The following is a 10242-nucleotide window of genomic DNA, read 5'->3' as shown; positions in this document are numbered from 1 at the left end:
AACTCACATGATAGTACCTTATATTTTCTATGGTTACATACAGCTAGGCTGTTAGCAGCCTAACTGGTACCAGTGATCACCTCTCTGTTTAGGAGAAAAAGTGTGGATTTGAGGGGACCAATCAAAGGGAATCGGAGCCTGAACTACAGTGGTTTCATTTTTGTTTTAATCAAAGAAAATGCATTCACGTATTGTTTGTGTAACAAAAAATTAATTAAATGAATTAAATGTTGCCCCTGTTGTGTCTTTCTGCTTGCACTGCACACTGACCAGCCCGGATTCAGGCGCTGTCTGTGAAGAAACGAAACGTTAATAAGAGAATGCTGCTAAATATGCAAATGTTCTTTTGGGAAGAGGGGGCTTGTTGCTTCCTCCTGTCCCCCACCCCCCGCCCCTGCTGGTATGTAGGCTGTTTCAGATGGTACTGGTGGCCCCGGGGTGGGGAAGCTCTTCCATCCAGGAGATGCGGATGCTACTGATTCAGTCCCTGCCTCTCAGCCACTGCTCCCCACCCCCATCCCGGCAGGTGGAAGCTGAGGGTTTTGAAGTGTAGTCTCCTGTACCAAATCCTGGATGGAGGACAACAGATGGGGCCACACAGCCTTGCTGCTCAGACCGAGGGGAACAGGTGGAGGCTCTGCTGGCGATTCATGAGTGGTGCAGGCAGGCGGAGTGCCCAGCTCAAAGCCTGAGACAGCTGGGCAGCACGTGGGCCGGAGAGGGAGCAGGGGCACGGGGGTGCGCTGGGGTGGGTGGGTTCAGCCGTGGAGAGGAGGCACGAGAGGGCAGAGGGTAAGGGAGGGAAAGAGGGAGAGAATTCCTCTCGCCCACCCCCGCCCAGCCCACCAGGGAGACTGGGGAAGGACGGAGGTCAGTGGTCCCCGGCTGACCTGAAAGTCTTCGGCAGCAGCAGGAGAAGTGGACGTAGTGAGGGAGTAGAGGGTTCCTTTTCTGCCCCTTCGCCCTCCTCCCCCAGGCCCAGCTGTCCTCTACCTACTAGCCCTAAACCCGAGGCATTTGGGCCATTCTAGCAGCTGTGCCAGGCCTTTGGCTGGGTCAGGGCCCGGGCAGGGGAGGGAAGCAGCTGCCACCCCTCCCCTTGCAGACAAGGGGGAGGAGCACAAGGAGGTGACCAGGTTGGGAAGTCATGAACACATGAGAGGACAGTCCACGCTTTTCTGCCCCAAACTCCCACCTGCCTACTGCACCCCTCACCCCATCTCTCTTTAGTTAAGTGCAGAATAGGAAAGGTAAGGTAAGAGAACTATGAATATAGTGATAATTATCAGTAACAGTTACAGAACACTTACTGTATGCACAGGGCTATTGAGTTCATAATTTATCCCTGTATCCTTCCAACAGCCCACTATGAAAGTACAGTAACTTCCATTTTACAGGTGAGAAAACTGAGGCTTCTTGGTTAAGTAACGTTCTCAAAGTCAGACACTAAGAAGGGACAGAAGTAAGATTTGATGTCATATTTGTTTGACACAAGAGACCAAACCCATAACCTTTGAGGAGAACTGATTGAACAAAACGCTCATGGAGAGCCAGCAGTCCCCCCATTTCCAGAAACAGCAAGAACTGGATGGGCCTAAATTAGCCTTTTTCATTGTCAGAACGGAGAGCAGTTAGATGAGATAGGGTGGAAGGTAAAGGAAGCTAGAAAATCCTTTTCTCGGGAGTTTTTCTGCAATAGGACAATCCCATCCATTTGGGGTGGTTTAGGACACCTGGCCTGGAAAAAAGGGAACCAAGCACTTTGGGCGGGGCATCACGAGATAGGCGTCTCCCCATTCCCTCTGCGTGGGCAGGACTGCTGGCTTGCCTAGACCCCAGGTCCCTTGGTCTTATCTTAGAGCTTTCTGTCTGAGCAAGACAGAGCCATGGAGCCAGGGTTGGTTGGGGGGTGTTTGGGAGAGGGTGGGGCACGGACTTTGTCTCCCTCTGGCCTGGTGCGCTCTGCCCATGGAACACCCCACCTGACGTGACACCTGGCGCAGCGCACCTGCGAGTTGCCCTAGCCTGAGCCCAGGTACGGCTCCTTGTCCCAGCCTCAGGAATCCGGCACAGAGCGGGCTGGGGAGAGCGAGAGGGGCCGCCCAGGGCAGCAACTCGCTCCACGCCCAGACTCCCGTCCGGCCAGCAGGGGGAGCCCGAGGCCCAGGCAACAGCCCTGAGCGGGACTGTTTCTTTTGGCTTCGTTGCTATGGGTCAACGGATCCACCCACCACACTGAGCCTTAGTTTCCTGGTCTGAGAAATGGGAAAATAATCCTACTTAAGTCATCAGCAATGCTGTGAGAGTTAAATGAGTTTTAGACAATAAAGTGTTGCTAGACTCTCTTCCTATTCTCTTGTACTTTGTTGTTCTGAACATTCAGCATTCAGCAAATGTGTCTTGAGCTCTGCTAGGCACTAGAAACCCATTTTCAGTCCGCCTGTCTAACTTGTGGGCCGCGGACAGTGGTCACAATGGAAAATCTTGGCAATGGGAGGGCTCCTCTGTGCCTCCCCTGCCCCTGACCAGATAGAGTGGATGGCTCCCATAGAGTGGCGGGCATTCCAGCAAGCTCCTGTTTATTCCTCTGGCCTGGAATTTGGGGCTTTGGGGTGGGCCCCCAGAAGACACAGGGAGCCCAGGCCACAGCCCACCCCTCTGCCCTGACTTTAGGAAAATGCACTTACTGCAAAGAGCTTTCCCACACGCCTCAGGGCTCTCTGGTGACAGAGTCTTGGGTTTGGGGCAGAACGGCAAGGCAGACGCGAATGGAATAATCTCCGAGCAGCATTCAGAGTTCTGCTTAAAATCAGGGTGAGACGAGCTGAGAGAATGGGCTGAAGCCAGGATCTGTGGCCAAGCCTGAGATTTTTCAAAGGTCTCTTGTCTGTTCTTTTCCCAAGAATGTGGCCCCATTTGGATGCTGCTGTGCGAAGACGGAGTCAGTGCCTAGTGGTTGGACTCCTGGCTCCCATCCCTGCTGGGCGGGGCTTCCGTCAGCTGATGGATCTCTGTGGAAGCCTGTGTGCGGGCGGGCTTTCCAGCTCTTTCCTTCCAAGAAGCCTCAGCTTCGGTCTGTCCTCCCCCACCCCAGGACACGGTCCCCAAAGCACCTGATGAGGAATTCAGCATGACGAGGTGACTGTTCACACTGGTTACGCTGCTCTTCAAATTCCGGGTATTTTGTTCCCTTGGGTGATGTGTTGCAAAGAACCAGGGACCCTGAATGGGAGACCTGAGCTCATGTTTCAATATCAGCCTTTGGTGGTCTCAGGCCTCCCACTGAGCCTCTGTGTTTTAACCTGTGAAAAGAGATCACGAGAGCTTCTGCAGCAGGCAGCAGGACGATGCCTCGGATAGATGGGACAAAGGTCCAGATGTGTGGTCCAGCCTCTCCTTCTGTCTATCTCCCCAAAACAAGTGAGAACACATGCTCACACAGAAACTCATACAGGAATTTCAAAGCGGCATTGTTTATAATAACCTCAAAGTGGACACCACCCAGATGTCCACCCACCAATGAGTGGGTCAACACAGTGTGGTACAGACATGCGCTGGAATATTCCTCAGACCTCAGAAAGAATGCAGTTCTGACACACACATGTACTATACGGGTGAATGCTGAAGACCTTAGGCCAAGTGAAAGGAGCCAGCCACAGAGGGCTGCATGTATGGTTCCATTCATACGAAGGCTCCAGAAGAGGAAAACCCACAGAGACTGTGAGCAGATTAGTAATTGCCTGGATCTGTGTAGGAGAGGATAGGGGTTGGGCAGCGAATGCTAATGAGTGCAAGTATTTTTTTTTTTTTGAGGGTGACGAAAGTGTTCTCAAATTAAATGATGGTGACGGCTGCACAATTCTGTAATTATGCTGAAACATCATTGAGTTGTCCACTTTAAATGGGGGAAATTGATGGTAGATAAGTTAGGGATCAATAAAACGGCTTTAAAAAATGCAACTGGGTGTCCTGAATTTAATCTAGAAACTCTTCTTCTGGCCCTCCTTCTCTCTTTCCCCCAATCTTCCTGGCCCTCTTCTCGTTCTCAGAACATACAGAAGGCTAACAGGCATACTTCTCTTTCTTTCTTTCTTTTTTTTTAAAGATTTTATCTATTTATTTGACAGACAGAGATCACAAGTAGGCAGAGAGGCAGGCAGAGAGAGAGGAGGAAGCAGGCTCCCTGCTGAGCAGAGAGCCCAATGAGGGGCTCGATCCCAGGACCCTGGGATCATGACCTAGCTGAAGGCAGAGGCTTTAACCCACTGAGTCACCCAGGCGCCCCCATACTTCTCTTTCTTGAGGGGCAGGGGAAGAGTTGGATGTGCAGGAAGGACTAGGGAAGCATCAGGGAATCCGGACGCTACCCTGCCTGACCTACAACAGAAGCCACAGGAGCGCACATGCCTCGATTTCCCCTTCTGCCCAGTGTGAGGACAGGAAGCCAGGGATCTGTGCCCTGACATCCCGGAGATGGTGTCTGGGGAGTCCAGAAAGGTAGGGAACATGGGGTGGCTTGTGCAGGGAGCTCTAATGAGTCTGGTACATGATAGAGCCAAATCGGGGTCTTCCTGGCAGTGGCGGGGTGTAGGGGGATGGCACAGAGGTACGTCTTTGGCTGCAGTCCAGGCCAGAGAAACCAAGAAATCCATGGCTGGCGCCCTGTGGGCTGGGGTCAGGTGTGGGGCCAGGCCATGGGCTGCTCTGTGAGGAGTTGCTGGTGTCTGGAGAAGGCTGAGTCTTTAATGGGTGCACAGCCTGACAGGGCAAACTGCTGGCCGCGTGTCTTGTGTGGGGGGTGCGGGTGGGGTGGGGAGTGGGGGAGAGACGGGCTGGGGCAGAAGGCCCAAGGGCCTGCCCTCAACACTCAGTGTGGTGGGGGGGGGGGCTTGGAGATGGTGGAGAATGTGAGCATCCAGAGCTCCGTGCCCAGCCAGCTGTCATCAACCGCTTAGGATACTTGACAAGTGGGGTCTGTTCTCGGTTCCTCTTCCCTCTGATTCATGTCTTCCTTGCCCCTGCTTCGCTCCCTCAGGCTGTACGCATGCTCAGATCTCCAGCCTAAAACCAACCTCTTTTTGACCCCACTCTCCTGCAGCTAACAGTCCATCTTTTATTCTCCTCCCTGCCACTCTCTTTCAAAGCCTTGTCTGCACCCGCGGCCCCCCCCTTTCCTACCTGCTCCAGAGCTCACTCTGGAGATAGTGCTTCTCCCCCACTCCTCCCCCCTCTTGTCACCAAATCCTATCACTTCCCCCTCAGATCCTTCACGGCTGCTCTCCAGGCCCGAACCACTCAGCACCCTTCCTCCCGAAACACCTGCTACCCTGCTCCTCCCTCTGGCTGTTCTTCCCGGTGCCGTGGGCACAGCCAGCTTCTTTCCAGTTTTTATTCCGCAGGCTCCCCCCGAGCCATCTCCTCTCTCCCAGAGCTCTGACCACCGTCTTGATGGAGACGACCCAGCTGGAGCTCTGACTGTCTCCTCGGTCACGTCCACAAGCCTGCTCGCCCTTGCGCCTGGATGTCCCCTTAAGCACATCCCATGCAACCTGTCCTCCCGCCCCCCTACCCCTGAATGCTGCCTCTCCTGCTTCCTGTCCATCTCGAAGTCTCCAGCACTCCCCAGGAGCCCCAGCCAGAAATCCAAGTCATTGCTCTCCACTCTCCCCGGCTGCCCTGCATCACTGGCCAAGGAGCCTGAGAGTCCCATGTGACATCTCTCTTGTCCATTTTCTCTGCTCCCACAGCTTCCTCTTAGGTTTGGCTTTTAATCTTCTTTGGCCAAGACAGGCCTTCCGGTTGTACCTCTCCCTCCTGCAATCCACTGCTCACTGGGCCCCCGAACGGTCTTTCCAAAGCATCTTTCAGATCCTTCCGCCTCCTGCTCAAAAATGCCTGGAGGCTTCCCATTACTAATAGCGCAGGTCCTGATATCTGTCCAGTGATTTACACCTTGAAAAGCACTTTTGAACAAATAAAACAGGTAATGTAATTATTCCTTTTTTATGGAAAGAAGGACCGAGGCTTAGAGGGACTCCGTGAATGGTTGGGGTTCACCCAGTGCTGCGGGGGAGGGGGTGTGTGTGACTGGGGCTCAGACCTTCTGGATTCAACTGGGTGCATGGCCCATGCGAGTCTTCTCAGCCTCCCCCCGGGGAGGCCACCAGTAGCATGGCCCTCAGCTGTCACCCTGCTGCCCTGCCTGAGGTCAGCGCCCTAGCCACCGCCCTGGTCTTGCTCAGAAACGCCGCCTCCATGCCAAGCACTTCTTCCCAAACTCAGAGCACCCGGCTCCTCCTCCAAGGCCCCCAGGCTGGGCTGGCCCAGTGAGCTCTCTGCCTTCTCTGTGGCATCTGGAACATACCCCCTGGAGCTCTAGCTAATTCTGAGTGGGCTTGACGCTAGTCCTGTCCTCTGGGTGCCACACTCTGAGCTCTTGGACGGCACCTTGGATCAGTGCCATCTTCATCATCGGTCCCTAATAAATACTAGTTGTGCAAGCCGATGAGTGGACGAGGCCGCTGGAGAGTCTCTTCTCCAGGAACCCCTTCCAGACCAATGGGTTCAGCGATTCCAATCACTCATCCTCCAGGAGTAAAACACACCACATCTGGGTCAGTCCCAGCTCTGCCAGGTGGCTTCCGTTGAACCTCTCCTGGCTTCAGTTGACAATGGCTTTGCTACCTGCCATTAAGTGGGGTGCTCTATATGGGACATAATGCACGTCTTTATAAACAGTTGCTGTGTACCCGGTGTAGCTTTATTCTCATGGAAGTACGTATCCATTCGATGCTGGTTCGGCCTGGTGAGCTAGCAGTACCTCCTCCCCCCGGTGAGCTGGGGAGGCTATGAACACCAACCGGGGTTTGAAGGGCTGGTGCTCAAGGGGTTCCCTGAACGATCCATGGGTCCTGGGGGTGGGGTAGGGCTCATTTCTGGATGTCTTCCCCTGGCACCATGCTCTGCCCCATCTCATGGGTGAGTTTGACCAAGTTTATTGCCCCTCTGGGTCTCGGTTTCCTTATCTATCCAATGAACATGTTGGGTTGAACTTCAGATTTTCAAGTTTTTTAAAGCTCCAGAGCCCATAAAATCTTATGTTCAAATAAAATCTCACACCAGGATGCCACCTGTAAGATCAGTCAGAGCACAGATCCTCTAGCTGAAGTATGGGTGGCTTTGTGAGCCTCCAAGACCTGACCCTCCTCCCCAGCCTCGGAGGGCCTCTGCCAAGCCCTGAAGGGTCCTCAGCTCCCAGTGCTGTTCGCCCACCCCACGCCACTGGTGAGAGGGCTGCCAGCCACTCTTCTGGGCCTGGCATTTTGAGCTCTTTTTCATCCCTGTTGAAATTCAACAAGACTGGAGGCAGAGGGAAGGGGGAGGGCATGGGGAGGAAAGACCCAGGTTGGAAAGACATCCTGATCCTCCCAGGAGGGATAGATATTGCTCAAACCGATGTTCCCCACCTGATTGGAGCTTTCTGGAAATCATGGGGGAGACTTCAGTTTTCTTCTCTCTCTACCCCCAGGGCTTAGCTCACTTTCTGATACAAAAGAGGGGTACAATAAATGTTTGTTGAATAGGATGAAAGAATGAACGAATGAACAAAGGAATAATGAGGCTGACAAAGACGTGAAAGTGACATCCTCCTTCAGGAACAGTTCCGCGTTGTCTGGAGGAACTTGGACTAATTAGCCTTGACCCAAACCATGCGTCCCCTGCCCTCACGAGCACACAGGCATGCAGGGGATACTCAGGCCGCACTGAAGTTCCTTCCCCAGCATCTCCCCAACAGGAGCCTCTGACTTGGGAGAGGGGAGAAGAGATGAGGAGGCAGAGAGACCTACATTCCAAATCTGAAGAGGGAGGGAAGTTGGGGGAAGTCACCACAGGGCCTTAGAGGTGGGCTCCCCAGGGGAAAGGCCAGGGGCTTCCCAGCCATTCAGAAATCCCTCCCCTCCAACCTGTCCGCCCTGGTGCTGCCCTCCTCCCCCTTCTCCTTTGCACATACTGCCCGGAACAATGTTGAGAAACACTAGAGGGACCAAAATAACCTCCCGCCTGCTGGAAAGGGAAAAGAGACAAATCTTAAAACCTCATCCAGTCCCCCAGGCTTCTCTGAGGGCCTTGTTGGCCTTGCTACCCCGGATAGGCCCTTTCCTGTCTAGTTTGGAGAATTCTAGGAAGGGGGGCATGGAAGTTTGCCCCTCAGGAGCGCTACACTTCAGCCCTCCCTCTTCTCTCTACACCCCTGCATCAGCACAGAGACTGCAGGGGTGAGGTGCCTGGGGAAACCCAGGATGGGGTGGAAGAAAAGAAGGAGGATCAAGAGGTAAAGGAGAAAGGGGAAGAATGTAGGCCCTGGGAGCATTCAGACTCATTGTGATATTATCTTACTCCCAGAGCCGCATGCTAGATAGAAGCTTTTCATTGGGTCCCTTTAGGGGCCCCCAAATCTGGTCCTTGTGGGATTTAGCACAACTAGCTACACCGAGCAGTTTCTAGAATTTTGCACTCCCCTACTCCTTCCACTGCCAACACTACCCCACCTGCCTGGTGCTGCCTACTTGCCTTGCGGATAAAATTGCTGTGCTAGCCACTCTCCGTAAGTCAGCTCACGAAGCCCTAGCAATTGCGGTGAGGTGGTATTTAAATGCCCGTTTTATGGATGAGAAAACCAAGACTCAGCTGTTCAAGTCAGGGGGAAGCATGGAGGGTCATGTGTCTGCAGAGCACGAGTAGACCCTGGTATGGGGAGGGTCGTCCAGTCTGGGGGTCCTGGACATACTTCAAAAGCCAGAGAGTTTTTGGCTCAATGTAAATTCTGGATATCTTGTTCTACCTGTTGTGCCTACACTTTCCGACATTGTCGTTTTCCCACTAGAGACCTCCAACGTCCCCCTTCCCCTGCCACAGAAATCTCTTCCTCTCAGTCCTGGAATCTGCTCCAGAGGGGGGAGCAAGGACTCACAGTGTTTCTAGGTGGAAAGGCCCAGCACCCATGGTCTCCATCTTGGCCACGTTTCCCACCTTGGAAAGAACTTACCAGTTTTTGGAGCTAGAGAGGACGAAAGATGTCAGTTGTCTAAGCTGGCCGATGGGTAAACGGAAGCCAAGGGAGGAAACATGATTTGCCTGGACCGCCCATCCAGTGAGTGGCAGAATAAGGCCTGGAAGTCAGCTTTCAGCTCTTCTGACTCTTAATTAAGTGCTCTTTTCACATCACCAAATGGCTTTGTTGTCCAGGAGCTCTGTGTATGCCGCAGACACTCCCACACTCCCTCCTGCCCAGAAGACTCTGAGGAGATGGTGTGTTTTTTTCCAGAACAACTCTCTGGGATGGACCCTGACTGGGCCAGCTCTGTTCTCAAACAGGCCAGTCTAATCCCCCAGGAGGCCTGGCCCTGGGAACAGGCAGAGGTTGAGGGAGGAAGGGAGGGAGGGAGAGAGAGAGGAAAAAAGGGAAGAGGGTTTTGGTTCATTTTACCCAGAACTGAGGAAAAACAAATGATCTACAAGTATTACACAAACATAGCCACTACATGTCAACCATCCACAGTAAGAAGAATAGGGGGTGGGCTCAGGTGCCCTCCAGAGCAGAAGATGCTGGAAGGTTGGATAGGATGATGCAATCCCCTCCCCCCCCCCGCCCCCCTCCCCAAGCTAGACCTGCCTGGGTCTTGGCAGGGGGTGGGGGCGTTTCTATCAGCTACACCAGTGAAAATCAGGGGGCTGAGTGAAAATCAAAAGAAAGCCTTGGTCCCAAAAGAACTTGGGCCAAGACAAGGGTCCAAGGCAGGGGGACAGAGGCACAGGTTGGCTTGTTGCATGGGGAGTAAGCAGAATGTAGGGATGTCATTGGGCGTGTTGAGGAAGTCTGTAGGGGAAGCCGAGGGAAAGGAAGGGAAAAGAAAGTGGGCACTACCTCGTTTCTCCAGCTGGGCTCTGGGGAAGGACTGCAATTTGGCTGCCCAAGGCACAGATTCCTTGCTCCCCCTGAAGGCAGAAATGGAAGTGATCTTTCTCCAAGCTCAGTTTCTCCCACCTCCAAACAGGAAGGTTCAGCCCGCCCTTACCTCCTCCTCCCAGCTGCTCAGCTTCCCGCCCCAGCCCATCCCCACTCTGCTTCAGCCAGACCTCTCCCCCCTCCACAGAAGCTGTGTGCTCACCCTCCTCTGGGCAGAACTTTTTTCTGGAGATCGGGAGACCCAACAAGGGGGCAGTGCCCGCAGGGGCCGGGGT

At 53.7% G+C, this 10242-nt stretch overlaps 1 long non-coding RNA gene across 2 annotated transcripts; it reads right to left on the bottom strand.

Moving 5' to 3' along the window:
* Positions 1 to 222: 222 nt before the first annotated feature.
* On the bottom strand, positions 223 to 9183 carry LOC123928068. Of its 2 annotated transcripts, none has more exons than XR_006815596.1 (3): positions 9047 to 9183; positions 2688 to 3302; positions 223 to 291 (listed from the first exon to the last, which is right to left on the bottom strand). It is a non-coding gene; the product is annotated as an uncharacterized LOC123928068 (long non-coding RNA). The 2 variants fall into 2 exon arrangements; XR_006815597.1 differs by having other exon boundaries at positions 229 to 291; positions 3114 to 3302.
* Between the last annotated feature and the right edge of the window lie 1059 nt (positions 9184 to 10242).

Source organism: Meles meles, chromosome 17 (genome assembly GCF_922984935.1).
Source record: "Meles meles chromosome 17, mMelMel3.1 paternal haplotype, whole genome shotgun sequence".
Taxonomy (NCBI): domain Eukaryota; kingdom Metazoa; phylum Chordata; class Mammalia; order Carnivora; family Mustelidae; genus Meles; species Meles meles.
This window is presented reverse-complemented; position numbering and strand designations above follow the sequence as displayed.